This window comes from Kogia breviceps, chromosome 9, assembly GCF_026419965.1.
Source record: "Kogia breviceps isolate mKogBre1 chromosome 9, mKogBre1 haplotype 1, whole genome shotgun sequence".
Taxonomy (NCBI): domain Eukaryota; kingdom Metazoa; phylum Chordata; class Mammalia; order Artiodactyla; family Physeteridae; genus Kogia; species Kogia breviceps.
This window is the reverse complement of record NC_081318.1, coordinates 55,915,006-55,931,695: the sequence shown is the minus strand read 5'-3', so window position 1 is coordinate 55,931,695 and position 16,690 is coordinate 55,915,006. Positions and strand designations below refer to the sequence as shown.

General features: G+C 39.1%; 2 protein-coding genes across 14 annotated transcripts in view; one reads left to right on the top strand and one right to left on the bottom strand.

The window, feature by feature from the left end:
- MTERF1 (mitochondrial transcription termination factor 1) overlaps positions 1-16,690 on the top strand; it is a 710,255-nt gene that overhangs the window by 639,744 nt on the left and 53,821 nt on the right. For 6 of the 8 annotated variants that reach the window (XR_010842224.1, XR_010842223.1, XR_010842221.1 and 3 more), the window contains 3 exons: positions 6,967-7,036; positions 7,489-7,579; positions 8,188-8,641. The exons of 1 other annotated variant lie outside the window; for it this stretch is intronic. The gene's annotated coding sequence lies outside the window, so the exon portion shown is untranslated. Of the gene's footprint in view, positions 1-5,004; positions 5,080-6,966; positions 7,037-7,488; positions 7,580-8,187; positions 8,642-16,690 lie in introns of those variants that run through there. One more of the 8 variants, XR_010842226.1, reaches the window with a different exon arrangement.
- CDK14 (cyclin dependent kinase 14) overlaps positions 901-16,690 on the bottom strand; it is a 599,292-nt gene continuing 583,502 nt past the window's right edge. For all 6 annotated transcript variants that reach the window (XM_059073929.2, XM_067042484.1, XM_067042485.1 and 3 more), the window contains one exon: positions 901-4,293. The gene's annotated coding sequence lies outside the window, so the exon portion shown is untranslated. The remainder of the gene's footprint in view (positions 4,294-16,690) is intronic.

Sequence of the window (16,690 nt, the reverse complement as noted above, 5' to 3'; positions counted from 1 at the left end):
GCTTCCAAGCTATGAAATCACAGAGGTTATAGGAAAGGAGCAAGGGAAGGGAAACCTGAGGTGGGTGCTGCTGCGGTGAGGGTCTGTGCAGGGGAAGGCCGGGGGTCATAGGTCTTCTTAACATGAGATATGAATTTTGATTTTTACCTTCAAGGAGAAACATTTTAAAATCACCAAATAGCGTATCTAGAAGTTGATGACTGTATCTGGTATGAACTTTATTATTCATTGATGGGACTTTGTTTGGGGTTATGAAGCTGACAGATCCGACAAGAAAGAAGAGGTGATGATAGAAATGAAACTGGCCTCCCCAGGTGGCACTGTCCATCCCAGTGCGGCTCCCAGCAGTGCTGGGTCAGGTGCAGGCATCCACTAGGCGGTGTTCAGGGAAATGTGCTCAGCTCTGAGAACACTAACGCTTCTGGCAGAATGTCAGCGCGCTCAGGCTTTGATTTGTGTTCAGTGGAGGGTAACGTACTCACCTCATCTTAGTATATGTGCAAAAAAAAAGAGAGAGAGAGAGAGAGGAAGAGGCAATAAAAGATACTAGTAAGATTGTCATTAAACAAAACCAGATTGGCTCCAGATGCACAGAACATGTGGTGAATGTCAGTAAGGAGCTGGGGGAATTGTGAAGATCTTGGAGCTCATAAGATTTGTCTTGCACAATCTCTAGTCCTTTACCTGCATTCGGCATAGCAAATCAAGCAAAGGGAGGGTTTAACAGATTTCTGGAACATACCAGCTAACTCACTCCTTCCCACATCCAAGAGCATTGTGTGTTTGATCTCGTTTGCATTCTTTAAGAATGGTTATGTCTAAGAGTTTTTAAGACAATGTTTCTTTGATGGAGTATATGGTGTTATTTGGTACCCACCAAGAAGATGTACCAAGAAAATGTACAGAGATTCTGCTATACTTTATTCCATATCATGTTACAAGAAAACAACAGTGACAGCTGACAAACCATTACGTCTTTCATAATACAGACAAATTACAATTGGTAACAAATATGCAACATGTATTATTCCATTCTCCTTACTATGTGTCATTTTGAAGTATAATAATTTTCTGAATAATGCTAGCTCATTTCTTAGGTACCAACCCCCTGTTAGAAAGTACACATCTCAGTGTATCATACAAAAACAAAGATAAAAGGAAAAATTTTTAAATCCATTCCCAACTAGAGAGAATGTAGATTTTGTATGTGCCTCTAAAATACGCTGCTGTAGGAAGGGAATGAGAATAGGAGATTGCTTATTTTATTTGAATTTTGTTTGGTTTGGTTTTTGGTGTATGAGAAAATTGCAAGGCAGTAACTTATATGGTTTCCTCTGCCTACAAGCTGGTAAGGGAGATGGAAGTTGTATGCAATTATGCAGCATATTCCTATGTATAGGGGCAGGCAATAATCTACCCCAGTATGTACAGCCTAAGCATCCTCTTATATAACAAAGATTACAAAACCAGTAATATTCACAGATGATTATCTTGTATAGACGCATTACCTAGGGTATTGATTACACTGGCTATCATGTACACACTGAGGAAAGGATACCAAGAGACCTTGCTTTCTCCACAAGCCTGGAGGCTCCTCTGGAAAAACTTCTCGTCACCCTTGGGAGGTAGAAATAGCTTCTCATCCTTGCGTCAGGGGATGGACAGCCACCCCTGCCTTATGCCCCCGTTTTTTATCTAAGCACTGCAAACATTTTTTTTTCATGTCCTATGTATCTTGTATTTTTAAGACAACCAAACTCTTCCTTTAAGAAAATGGACATGAAGTCCCAAGTTGCCTTTCAAAATACTGTGTGTGCAGTGACGTCACACGGATACAGCTACCATGCTAACGTGTTCTAACTATTCCAGCTGTTTGAATTCAAGCTACTCCTTCATATAAAAATAATCTCACAAGACATTCCAGTGCTTTCTCAATAGCATAGTAAATCTGCTCATGAACACAGTCTGTAGTGATTTTCATGGCTGTCCTTAGTGAGAGGAGGGGAAAAAAAAGAAGGTGTTTGCAAATGGGAGAGGAAAGAGAGAGACAAAGTAAACTTTGATGTTCTGCACCAATGGCAAGCATGGGGAACCGAAAACCTCCTAAATGAGACCCTTCTGAGACATATGTCTCTGTAATAAAACAGATTTATTCCCCCCCCCCCACTGAGAAGTATTACATTTCATTTCCCAAGAGAAGCTGCCAATGACAGAGGCATGTATCTCTGAATAACTCTAACATTTCTAATTGAAGTCTTTAAACATTAAATATTTTCAAAATTTCAAGTTAGAAAGCTTATTACATAGCAAGACTGAATCATCATCAGCCCTTGGTTTAAACTTCATTAAGTACAAAAGTTATGCCTCTCCCCCAAATGAATAATTCAAAATAAATCACAGGAAAGGCCGTTTTTTGATTGCACGTAAAGTTTTCTCTCCACATTTACTTTAAGAAATCCTAATGTAAATACACATTAAATCAAAATACCTCTAAAGACTGCCAAAGAGTTGGAATGTATGAAAGAAGAATGGGAAGTATTTCTAGGTAGCGAACAGTAAGCATTCTGGCCTTGGATAACTTTTCCTTTCTTTAAAATCAGTCAGTAAATAACTCCTCGCTTAGCACTTAGAAGCTTACAATGAATACTACTTTGGACAAGATGGATTGTGACCTGATATCTATACTCACACCCCACTCCAGGGGAAGTACTGTTTTAATGTTTAGAAATTCTGGGTCCAATTGCCTAGGTATACTGGGTGACTACAGAAAAGCTTCTCCTTCACCTGACTCTCAGGGAAAGTTTTTGTCAAACTGGCTCATAATTCCTACTCTTGATCCTAAAAAGTGCGACATGTTTCAAGTTCTCAGTCTCTCCTCCTCTCTACTAGGAAATGTAAAACAATGTACACGAAGGTACTTCCATAAGAACTGGTGTCCTCAGGAGTTGGGTTTCATGCTCGAGATGAAGTTTCCTAGCTGCCCCCCAGTGTTATGTGGGGTCTTCAGTGAGGCTGCCCCACCGGGAACAGACCTGCACCAGGCTGTTCTCCCTCTGGTTCAAAGCATGCCCACGCGCAATCCACCTTCCCCTCCACGTCACATACTCGCCTTCATCCTCCAAGGTCTCTCAACTTCTTAAACAAGGGAAGCCAGGCCTTTCCTTTTTCCCTTTTCCATCTTTAAAGCAAGACTCCTGCCTCGTTTCTAAAACCTGCATCCGAACAGTTATTCCTGGAGACTGCTTAAAGTTAGGGTACCCAACGATGCCTTCCAATTAGCCTGGAATGTTTAGAAAAATGTAGTTCAAAGGTGTTTTGGTGTAAATGAGCAAATTTCAAACTCTGGATAGCTTTGTAATTTGCTTTTTAAATGTTGACTAGTAAAGACAGCATTCAGGGCTCATCTAGCAGATACAATTCTTTTGCACCCGTGCTTTAAACATTCTGTTCCTCACTCTTTTCACCGTTTAGAAAATACTCACAAAGCGTAACAAAGTGGATGGAAAAAATAAGATGTTGACAAAACCCAGAAAGCATGTAAAAAGCTACCTCAAGTTCTAGAGGTTCAAAAGGAAGCGATTTATCCCTGTCTTTGTTCTTAATGCTTCATATTTGTTTCTTCACTTCCAACCTGCTCGGAGAACAGTCATGCTATGTGGCTTGAAAATGCTAAGCAGATTCCAATATCCTATATAAGTGTGCAGTTATTTCCAAGAAAAAAAACCACACACACATTTGCCTATGTCCTCCAAAAGTAAGAGACAAGTGGGGTCCCATGGCCAGGGACCAAGGTGTCAAGTCAGTCAGAGAACATGGGGTTTTTTTTAGCTATAGTTTTCCTTCCTGGTGGTTGCAAAATGTGCATTACTCTCAAAGAAAACACACGTTGTTTTATGCCACTATGTGGCTTTCAAGTACAGACATTACTGAAGAAGTGTGAACACCGAGTGTGTTGTCTTAATGTATTTAAGACATGGCTGGTGAAAGCATAAAAACCTTTACAGAGACGCCGCGGTGCAGAGGGAAATCAAAAAAAATCAAACACAAAAGAATACATGCCATGTATCAGTAAGCAAAACTTAATCTTCACATAGTTCTTGGAAATCACAAGGCATCCAAATGCGTGCAAGGTTTTAAATAAATTGCAGAGAAAACAGGTCTTGCCAGCTTCAATTTTCTTGTAAGTGAAATCCACCACAGGGAGTGAAAGGAAACTGATCCATGATTCCCTTCGTATTATTGGCCACTTCATTAATGTTTTTTTTTCCTTCCCAGAATGATGACAACTTAATCCTGGAAGGAGGAAAAGAGAAAATTGTTATATGTTAAAAATAAAACAACCAAAAAATCTTACATCATTCATTTTTCCCAAATTACATGAGACATCAGAATTGGTCAGGCCAAAGTGAGCCTATCCATTCTTTCCACAGCGGCCTTGAGCACACATGCTGGAAGCAGAGCAGTCTCCTTAACCAAAACAGTCCTTATCATACGATAAACAAATGCTCGGATTGCATTTTCTACTGTTAAAATAATTTAACTCCATGAATTTAAATGGTCTAACCTCCTCTTGGTTTATTTAGAGAAAAAGAAATTCAGCAAATTTCCTTCCCCAAATCATTAGCACTAATACTGGTCTTAATTAAGTGCCTGTAGCATCATACAGACCATTAAAAGGATGTATCGTGGTCATTTTTATGAACATGAAATAGAAAAATGGATCACATACATGTTTTTTTAAAAAAATCCAGCTGTATATCATTCTACAGTGCCAATCATCAGAGCTATATATACCACCCTTTTTTAAGAAATTGAGGCGAAATTCATATAACACAAAATTAACCCTTTTAAAGCATATAATTAACTGGTATTTAGTGCATTCACAATGTTGTGCAACCATCACTTCTATCTAATTCCAAAACATTTCTATCATCCCCAAAGGAGACCTTATATCCTTTATTTACATATCTTATATCCTTCATTCTCATTCTTCTCTTGTTCCAGGCTCCTTGGCAACAGTGAATCTGCTTTCTGTCTCTGTGTATTTACCTATTCTGGATATTTCATATAAATGGAATAATACAATATGCTGTGTCTGGCTTCTTTCACTTAACATAATGTTCCTAAAGTTCACCCATGTTGTAGCTTGCACCAGTACTTCATTCTTTTCTATTGCTGAATAATATTCCATTGTATGTATATACCACAATTTGTCTATCCATTCATGAGTTGATGTATATTTGGGTTATTTTCACCTTTTGGCTATTGTAAATAGTGCTGCTCTGAACATTAATGTACAAATATTTGTCTGAGTACCTGTTTTCAATTCTTTTGGGTAACGCTTGGTAGTGGAATTGCTGGGTCATATGGTGATTCTGTTTAACTTTCTGAGGAACCGGCAAACCATCTTCCACAGTGGCTGCACCATTTTATAATCTCCCCAGCAATATACAAATGTTCTAATTTCTCTACACCCTTGCAAACGTTTGTTATTTTCTGTTTTTTTTTGTTTTTGTTTTTTCTTGATTATAGATAGCCTAGTGGGTATGAACTGGTATCTCATTGTGATTTTGATTCACATTCCCCTAGTAATTAGTGATATTTGAGCTTGTTGGCCATTTGTATATTTTACTTGAAGCAATATCTCTCCAAGTCCTTTGCCCATTTTAAAATTGGATTGTTTGTCTGTTGTTGAGTTGTAGGAGTTTTAAAAATATATATATTTTGGATATTAATTCCTTGATTTGCAAATATTTACTCCCATTCTGTGGGCTACCTTTTCACCGTATTGATAGTCCTTTGATGCACAAACATTTTAATTTGGATGACGTCCAATTTATCCATGTTTTTCTTTTGTTGCTTGTGGTTTTTGTGTCATATCTAAAAATCCTTTGCCGAATCTAAAGTTATGAAGATTTTCCCCTATTGTTTTCTTCTAAGAGATGCCAGCTTTTCCAGGAAGCCTGCCCACCCTGGCCAAACAGGAGTCAGGGTTTGTCCTGACATCTGCTTGCCTAGACACAAAGTTCCTACAGCCACGCCCGAATCAAGTAGTCATTGCCTGGCTCTCCTCCACTCCACCACTTTAATCAGCAGGATGCAGACCTGGCACCCAAGCTGACCTTCTGAACTACAGACTTCATGTAGTCCCTGTGGTCTGAGGGCATTTGCTGTGAGCAAGCATGTAGGGTGGCAGGTGGCATCATTATATTCTTGATTAAGCTTGGTTTTGTTCGCCATTGTGTCCCTAGAACATAGGCCAGACCTAGCTCAGGTAGTCAGTAGACAGTTGTGGAATGCACAGGAAGGGGAAAGGTAGAATCTGAGAACTTGGGAGTGGAATATGTTCTCAGATGTTATTCCCTTCTTGCATGGTGACCAAGGGCAAATGCTGTGCCTATGCTCTTGCTGAAAGAGCACAGTGCTGGGAACAGAGGTGGCCATCCACAGATACACTACAGGCTGAGAAAGGTGGGTAGGATTAACACCTTCCTGTAGGTCAAACTTTTTTTTTTTAAACTCCATGACGTTCTATTTGAAAAAAATGATTGGAGTTTCAGTATATCTGATTTTATGTAACCATATGGGTGCACCATCGTCCATAGCATGACACTTTCCTATTGGGTTGATTAAAGACTTTCTTTTAGTCATTCCTGGTGTTTGTCCTTGGCTTTGCTCTGATTCTTTGGGTGTAACCTCTAGGAGAATCATATGTACCTAACCCAGGGCATAAGCAGAGTCGGATAATAAAGGATAATACAAAATAACAGTAATTGGATAATAGAAGGTGAATAGAGTGATTATGAGATGTCTATTACTTAGGTTTAGGCTCAGACATTTAATGAAATGAGCCAATAATACGAAAAGAAGGGAGGTGCCAATGAGAGCTAGACCCTTTCCCATCTCTGTGAGCAGCTGAGCCCAAAAACTGTGCCCACTACCCTGCCTAATATTGTTCCCCAACAGCATGGGATGTCCTTTCTTCCTCCTTGGGTGGCATCAGCATCTGTTTCAGCCTTCAAGGACTGCATATGAGGTAGGTGACTTTACTGCTAGAAAAATTCTTTAAAATCTAAATGTAATCATGCATTTGACAGGTGGGGATATAGGTGGAAGGAGAGGACACACAACATTCATAGGGAAGCAAAGTATAATAGCAAAATCCTTCCTTACATTTAATTGATTATTAAAATGCACCACACACACACAATACAAGTGAAACTGAATATAAATTATAAGCTATGTGCACATCAACTAACTCCTAGGTATATAAACCATAAGATTAACGGATGCCATTTATATCTTGCTTTCTGTTTTTACAATGTTCTTTCTCTAGAAATGAATGTTTTAAAGCAGAAATTGGATTTTATTGATAAAATTCTTATTCAGAAATATCTACATAGAGCTTCTCAGCTATAAATATTAATTAATTGGATTGCTGGTACCCATAATGCAACTTTGTTCTGACCCATGTGCCCTATGAACTAGATATTTTTTGGATTCAATTTTCTTAAAACCAACTGTCAGCATCATGTGATGGAGGAGATGAAAAATGAAAATGAGCAGCCCCGCTGTGCAGGTGGGTGACCTGTGGGAGAGAGTCTGCCTGGTAGGATTTTTACACGAACCATCAGACACAGACCAATTGATTAGATCATCTCATACCCGCCACCAACTAGGCTCAAGAGACTAATTAGAGAGAGTACTGCCTGCGCAGGCACCCCATTGACACCTAATTTGCTCAGCCAAAGCCTTTGGGGAAAATGTATTATCTCTGCAGCTGCACTTCATGCATTTCTGATTTGAGGCATAAGCAAGGAGTGCTTCATCACTCTTTTGAGCAAACTGAATGTAGAAGCCCTTAAGTGCTAAATGCAAGCAAACAGACCCAAATTAAAAATGGGCCAGGCTCTTTCTAATTCCCTCTGTGCTCCCCGTTAAATCTCTATGTGTACACATACACATACACACACACACACTTACACATACACACTTACACAAACACACGCAGTTTACACGCCAGTGGGACAGCACAGCCCAGCACCCCAGCTCAGGGTGCTTCCATGTGATCAGATGGTCTCCCTTTTGCTGGCCTACTTACCCACTCTCAGGTTTTGTGTTTGTTTTACTTTTTATTTTTTTAACCCTGCTGTCCTGCCCCTCCATAAAGTATTCTTTTTTCTACAGAAAGACTCTGCACCCCCCCTTTTTTCTCTCTCTAAGACTCACTGGAGAGAAGTGATTATTTTGCTTCCGAATTAAAACAACTGTAGGTTTTCTTTCATCGCCTAAATTGTGAACAGGATATTCACCAGGATGTATGTGAAGCTACACATAGGGCAGTGCTGGGTAATCTGCTCATTTCTGTTTGAGGGACTTCTGTGTAAAGATGCCTCACAGAAAGGTAAGCGATTTGATGGAAATAAAGCTACCTCCCAGTAGCAAAGACAGTATAGAATTATAAAATAGTTAAGCTCTCTTCAAGAAAAACAATGTATATTATTTGACCACCTTTAGCTTTTATCTGTTTCTAACCTAGAATAAAATTAACTCCACATTTCCTTCTTTTCAAATGTAGAATCCCAAAGACCGGTATATAAGGAGGAATTTAAAGACAGGTGTATAATTAATCACATGCTTTAAAAAAAAGGAAATAAAAATGAAAAATCCAGACAATATGGACAAACTAGAGTATCTCTGTGCCAAATCTAGTGGCTAGGGGGAATGAATTTCCTTAATGCTGGAAAAGAAAAAAAAAAAGGACCTGCTATAGTGTGTTTTAGAGTGGACTTAATGATTTTATGCCTTTCCACTCACATATTGGATGAATTATTTTATCCACGTGTTCTGGTAAATTACAATTCTGCTTTGTAATCTTCATATTTATCTTATTCTTAAGAATTCAGTGAAGATTTTGGGGGATCATTTTAGCTATCTACTTTTGAAATCAGCATTCATAGTTGTCCTAAATTGGGCATTCAGAATCAGAGGATTCCATGGCCACTGGAGTGATTGTCTTTCTGAAGGTGTATAAAGAGTGGTTGCAGCGGAGATGTCTGAAAATAGTTAAAAAATCAAGGCCTTAACTAACACACATAACCGTTTACAGAATTTATTCTGATTTGGTGAAAGACAAAGTCCAGAAAGCTTCTTTTCCCCAAGTATCATATTAATAAGACTTCACATAAAAAATATCCAGGAAAAAAGAACTACCAGGCTGTGTGAGTTTGAGTTTGATTTTGCTTAAAATACTAATCTTTTGTAACTAATTAATCTTCATGCAGAATTTGCTACTGTAGAAAATTAAGTCCACAAATAAGATTGCTAAACCCCAAGCACCTAGGCAACTACAAACCTCTCTGAAGTAAAAATATCATGTATATATACAAATACATACATATATGACACATATACTCATTTGTATATATACAACATATATAATCAAATTTTATACTGTAGATTTGATATGAATGTTGGACTCAAAATGATACGTTTTAAACTTCATAATGATTTTCAAAAATCTGGGGACAGCTTTATTTCTTCATTTTTTTGTGAGTTTAATTATGTTATGATTTGGCTAGAAATATAGGTTTTCTTTGAGAACATCTGAAATCAGTGTTTTCCGTTGTTCTGACATTGCATTGAAGCTCCTTGGGGGGTGGGGAGAAATGGGATGAAACAGAAGTAGAAAATTAGTTAAACCTACTTCTGTAACTTATTTCTGATTTATGATAATCATGCTTCTCCTCCCCCAGAAGAGAATACATCTTTGACACCAGCAAGAGAATATTAATTAAAATGAATGCAGAAATAGTCGGGCTTTGTTTTAAGCTTAACAGAAGGTCCATCACTCAAATAGCCCAAATCCTTTAAATTGAAAGCTGTTTGGTAACATCCATATGGGTGCACAATGCACTAATTGCAGCGACTCTGCACATTTTAAGCTTCTTGCCAAAGTGGTGATTATAATTAAAAATTTTTAGGCAAAGCTTTAAGTCTAACATTTCAAAACAAAGCATTTCTTATACAAGGAGACCAACTTAACATATCATTTTAATAATCATCATCAACAAACATTTATTGAAATCCTCATTAAAGACCAGGCATTATATGATGTGTAATTAGCTGTGATTGAAAAGAATCCTCTATTATAATGGTGTGACTGTTTATTAAATCAGATTTATGTAAATATAAAACACTGGTCGTATTTTAATCCACATGTAGATTAAAGGATGGCAATCCTGGGAGTATGTCCTATCTCAATAAAGGCCAAAAGTGTGCAGGCAAAGTACTGATCTAGGTCTTCTAAGAGCCACCAAGACATATTTTAATCTTAAAAAAAAATCATATGTATATATATATATTCAATCACACATATAATCATTTATAATCATACATGATATATAAAAATCATAATATAATCATATATACACATATGCATACATACATATAATCTAAGGTTTGAAATAGCTCATAGAAATAATTTTAATGACAGTTAAGAATAGGAAAGTCTTCACCAAAGTGGCTTACTTTTTTCAAGGATTTCATATGTGAAGCTTTATTTGCTCAGCATACCTTTATAATTGACTGGTTCCCAAGTGGGTATAAGTTAATTAAATAGAATTCTGCCCTTTCACCTTCCTTATATATTACAGTCCTACTAAACTATATTTAAATAAACCAAAGTCATGTAACTCAGCAGTGTGTGCAATTTTTACAACTTAAAACACACACACACAAATCTCATAAAACCACTTCTAAGTATTCAGCAGTAGAGAAACATGAGGGTTCATGTCTGACTTTAATTAAAAGATCTGAGAGCAGATGTGACTTCATTTTCTTTCAAATTAAAAGTTGTCTAGTTATTACTGTCCAAAGTGTTGAAGCACACGAAAATTTCATGCTAAGGGTTTTGAATTCAATATATATGATCATCTACAACTTTAATCTGTCTCATAAACCATGAGACAGAAATTTGCAAAGCTAAGATTCAGCAGAAATTTGCAAAGCTAAGATGACTTTCTGTAGTGAAAACTAGATCACATATGATTGGTAAACAGAGAACAGTGTCAGCATAAACCAGAAGTCGTGTTGGTTCATGTGAGAGAATTCGTGCTAATGTTAGTTTTGAGCCACTAAGTCACAGCAGCCATGTGCATGAGACATAAACACTCATGTGCAAGCTGAAGGGGTCTGCAGTACTGTACATACTGCCCACTTACCTCACATATTTCACCTTGGCTTAGTTCGGCCACATGATGCTCTGTCTTGGAATTGTTTATTGTACAGTTCTAGATCTCTGCACATTTTGCTGTTTCAGCCAAAATTCGGTAGCCTCAACCCTTCCACCAAACTTCTTTCACCTGTAAACTGTGCTAGTATTTTTAGTAATGTTTTTACTGCTCTTGTGGGTGCCATGTGCTATAGACTGAATGTTTATGTCCCCCCTCAAATTCATATGTTGAAACCTAAACCTAATGTGATGGTATTCTGAGATGGAACCTTTGGGAGAAGATTAGTTCATAAGGGTGGAGCCCATGTGAATGGGATTAGTGCCCTTATATAAGAGACCCCAGAGAGGTCTCTTGCTCCTTCTTTCATGTCGAGGACATAGCAAGAAGACAAAGAGGGTCCTCACCAGACACTAGATCTGCCTTGGTCTTGGACTTCCAAGCCTCAAGAACTGTGAGAAATAAATTTCTATTGTTTATAAGTCACCCCGTCTATGGTATTCTGTTAGAGCAGCTCAAACATACTAAAATACTATGTTGAATACAATTTGAGTGGTCTGCCCCTTACTCTATTTCTTCCCATAAACTATAATTTTTACTGTGGTAGTTTGCCAAACACACGTAGGAACACATATGTCATATTATAGCAGAAACATTGATTCTTATGGGGCACAATTTAACACTGTCACAAAGTGACACATTGTGGACACTACCATAGCACATCATTTCCACCAGGAAATGTCTGCTGACAGCGAGGAAGGTCCAACAAGGTCATGCTGAGGGATTCAAACATTGGACACCCAACTAAGCTCCCCACCATCTCTTTCCCGTGTAGCAGCTTCACAATATGAACATTGCCAATGAACAACAAATCACTGAGGGCTGATTCATGGAAGTTAAGACTCTATCTGCATGTAAAATTATCTGAAATGTACTCCCCACAAAATCCTAATAGGCTATTTTAAAGTATTTTGATACTGGTTATCCCATCATAGCAAGTTGCTGTATTTCTCTCGTACCCAAGATGAGTATGAAAATATGGGATAGTTATGGAACACGTGTATCATTATGAGAAATAAATAGCAACCTTTTGTGCACATGTAGCATTTTCTCCTATCCAAAGTACATTTTCATTTACCCTCTCATTTAAAGAATGTGCCTGGGGGACTTCCCTGGAGGTCCAGTGGTTAAGAATCCGCTCTTCCACTGCAGAGGGCGTGGGTTCGATCCCTGGTCAGGGAACTAAGATCTCGCATGCTGAGAGGTGTGGCCAAAAAAAAATTTTTTAAATAAACAATGTTCCTGAAAGATAGAACCATAACCTTAAGAGGAGAACAGATTTTATAAACTGGGCTTTTAAAGAAGTTCTGATCCTTTCAGTCACTGGTTCAATGTCTCCTGGCATAGCAGCTATGTGAGGTATATTCCAAGTGTGAGTACCCATAGCATTCACTACAGGAACCACACCTTTACAGGAACTGGGGTGGCCAACTGTCCCAGTTTGAGGGGGTTTCCAGGGTGTAGGACTTTCCATTTTAAAACTTGGGTAAACCAGAAGGAGTTGGTCACCCTTACAGGAACAACAGGGTCAATATGCTGTTATTTCCAAGTTGATTATAAAAACAGAGCTAGCCAGCTTGGCACTTTACTACATGAACTAAAATACGCTGATGTTTCAATCTCAAATTGTGAGTCACAAAAGTAAGACAAAGGCTCACATCAAGAACGGCAAAAGAGGGTTTCCCTGGTGGCGCAGTGGTTAAGAACCTGCCTTCCAGTGCAGGGGACACGGGTTCGAGCCCTGGGCTGGGAAGACCCCATATGCCACGGAGCAACTAAGCCCATGCGCAACAGCTACTGAGCCTGCGCTCTAGAGCCCGTGAGCCACAACTACTGAGCCCGTGTGCCACAACTACTGAAGCCCATGCGCCTAGAGCCCATGCTCCACAAGAGAAGCCACTGCAATGAGAGGCCCGTGCACCACAATGAAGAGTAGCCCCCGCCTGCCCCAACTAGAGAAAGCCCGCGCGCAGCAACGAAGACCCAACGCAGCCAAAAATAAATAAATAAAATTTTAAAATAAATAAATAAAATGACAAAAGATTTGTTGAAAAGATGTTGAGATCTGAGCCTATAGTATTCTCTCCTCCCTCAAAGAATTTGTCACTTATCTTCCCAAATCTGTGTCTTAGGCTTTCCTCTGTAAGTGTTTTATTGACGCCACGGTGGATCACATTCTGTTCTAATGAGGTTGCTGGATTCAAGACCATCAACTTGCTCCTCACCGCAGTTCTTGGTTGCACCTTCCAATAAATCCATCTGTTTAAATTCACACATGCCTACGCACCATGGCATGAGGGAGATGCCTAAGGCTGCCACTCTCAAATGACAAGAGGTGCAAATATCCCCCGAATCTGTGCAAATGACACCCCACTCAATGAGCTGTGGCAGAGCCAAACTATCAGCTGGCTTGCCTATTTCAATCCAGGAAACACTGAACATCTCTTTTTTAAGGAAAGCACAGCATTTAGGGGGGAAGAGGAGACTATTCCAAAGACTGTTAAAGCAAGGTCCTAGTGGTGTTCTGAAGCTGGCTTGAACTGGCTTGTGAGAGCCCGATGCTAAAATTTTCAGGAATTTTGCAAGCTGTTATTAAACACAGCCACCCTTGAAATTGGCAATGGAAGGAGGTGTATTTACACCATGGGATACAGACAATTGACCAATCAGGGCTTTCCTGCTCTTTCTGGAGAGACGGCTGCTAAATATTTACCAGCACTCCACTGCCATCCTCAGGAGCCTCAAGTTTGGAAGCGACGACAGGACAACAGCAACCTCTAAGTCAAAATGGAGAATGGAAGTGTTATCCTAGAGGTACCAATGCAGTGAGGAAGAACTGGGCTTTGAAAGATAAATAAAAGTTTAATGTGTAGAAAGGAGGAAGGAGGGCATTCTCAAATAGCCTAGGGCTCTGGGAAGCAATGAGTGGCTAATGGGGCAGGCACATATTTGGATGTCAGGAAACAAAGTGCAGGGGAAGCTGACAGGTTAGGGGAGGCTGGTGGACTGGAGGGCCTTACATGCCCTGCTTAGGGTTTGGGGCTTTATTCTGTAGGTAGTGAGAGGGTCTTAGAGGCTTTTAAGCAGGGGAGTCACCAGGGCAATCCCCAACCAAGGGCAGTTGTGTGCTTTCCACACAGATGAAGTTACAGCTGCCTCTGTGAAATCTGTGGGTAAATAGTTGTTTTTTTCAGGATGACATCAAATCAGATAATGCAGCAGGTTCTTCAAATGTCTTGTGACTGCTCACAAAGCACCAGATTTTGTAGCACTTAATGCAGAAAGGTCTTATTCTGCCCGTGAGAAATATCTAGAGTGTCCTGGACTCAGGATGACACAGAAACTAAGCTTCTTCCCCAGGACTGCAATTTTCAAAATGTAGCCCGTGGGGAGAATCTGGACATTTTCATGCACCAGAAAGATGTCTTAGGTCCTTGATAAATTGTCTGTTCACTTGAGTCTCTATATTTGTCTACACATTTAAAAGGAAAAGGAAAAAAATATGCACTACCTCTTAGTTTTACTACTCTGCTGACCTTTATAAGTCAAACATGATTTACTGTTTTTGATTAGCACACAACCTCAGACAGGCTTTCAAATTGTGGCATTTAGAATTCTAAAATACTGTCAAATCTTTTAAAGAGCAACTGCAATAAATTCGAAAACGTCATCACGGCACTCTTGTCTTGATTCACTGTGGCTACACGTTGGGGACTTGGAGTTTCAGCTCCTTAAAAATGTGAAGCCTGTAATGTCCAATGAATAAGACATTCACATCAACACAATTGGTTTCCTCCTGGTATAAAACGATTAAAGTGCCAACAGCTCAGTGGTTTGGTGGTAGAGCAAAGAACAGTGGTTGCAAGCCTGGGGTCCACCTCTCACTTCCATTGGCAACAGAGCTGGAGAATGCAGTGACAGGAGCCAGCACACACCAGGCTCATGGGATTAAGGGATGATTCATGCTTTTTTAACGTCTGCTTGTGGCCGACTGAAACAAAAGCATGGAGTTAAGTGATTCGAGCTCTTATGGTGAGAGACAATGCAATACCCTGTCGCCTTGCCCCAAATCAGAATCCCACCCAAAATGTGGTGAGCCGGGAATTGACATCTTCTCTTCCACACCTGTGAACGGGAGCACATCCCAGAAAGATCTGATTTCCTCTCCACACAGATGCTAAAGAACAAAGTTATGTCTTGTCTGGGTTATGCTGTTTGTTTTCCAGTCTGTTGGCATTAAAATTGCACCCTAAGCAGCTATCACGTCTCATGATGCTCTGTTAAGTCCTTTTTAAAAGATCTGACTTTGAACACTGGGGTCATTAGAAAGAAAGAAAAAAAAAAAAACCCAAAACAGATCTAGTGACTTAGTTGCTTCATTGTCATAGGGGGAAAAATCACCACAGTTTTACTTGAAACATAGTAATTAACTATAATGTATACTGTAGGAGGTGTACAAGTGTGAAAACAAAACAAAACAGCTCATCAGCTCCAATAAGCTGTTTTGGTTTTGCTCCTTTTGCAACTCTTGGATTCAAGTGGCTCGAATGAGCTGTCACCCACAATGGGCCGGGCCTGCGATGCTAAAATGGAAAAACTTTTTTGTTTTTTAATTAGTAACCTCCCAAGTGTTAGTGCCAGAGTTTATATGGTTCTCATGATCAATTATTAAGCACGTTGGTCCAAGCAGGATGTAAAATTACTCATGCCTGGATTAACATGGTAAAGTTAAATCTCATCTCGTTTAGTACTCTCTTACTAAGAAAAATTCTAACAGGTTGATTTTTAGAGACTGATATATGCCTGGTAAAATGTAAAGAAGAACACAGCAACTCTTTCTTTCACTCGCTGGGGTGTAGTGTGTTAAGCCTGTCTACATACTAGAGATGGGTGATTCAGATAAGATGTATCTGAAGCAGACAGGTAGAGGAAAATTACTAAGATTCATGGTGTGCAATCAAGCAGAGAAATAGACTAGAAAATAACTGAAGGCAAGAAGAGCTTTGTGTTAGAACAAGCTCCAAATAAAACTATGCAAACCCTACCAAATCTGGGGAAAATGTGCAATCATGGTCACTGTTCGGAGGGCTGTCTTGCTAAGCGCACAGATACATCACGGTAATTCCTCTTGACCATAAATGCTCTACACTTGAAATTTGAAGATCTGTAGATTTACTTCTGTGTACTAAAGAATTACCTCTAAATTGAATCAATAAATATCAAAGTTATAAAATCAACTTCCATTCATTTCTTTCAATCCTTATTCTGTCTTCTGTGTCATATATAGTTGTATGCACTCTAACTATTATGATCATATATTTTTCCAACATCTTATTAAACTTTTCAAATATACAGAGAAACAAAAGAATTATACAGTGAACATCCATATATACCCGCTA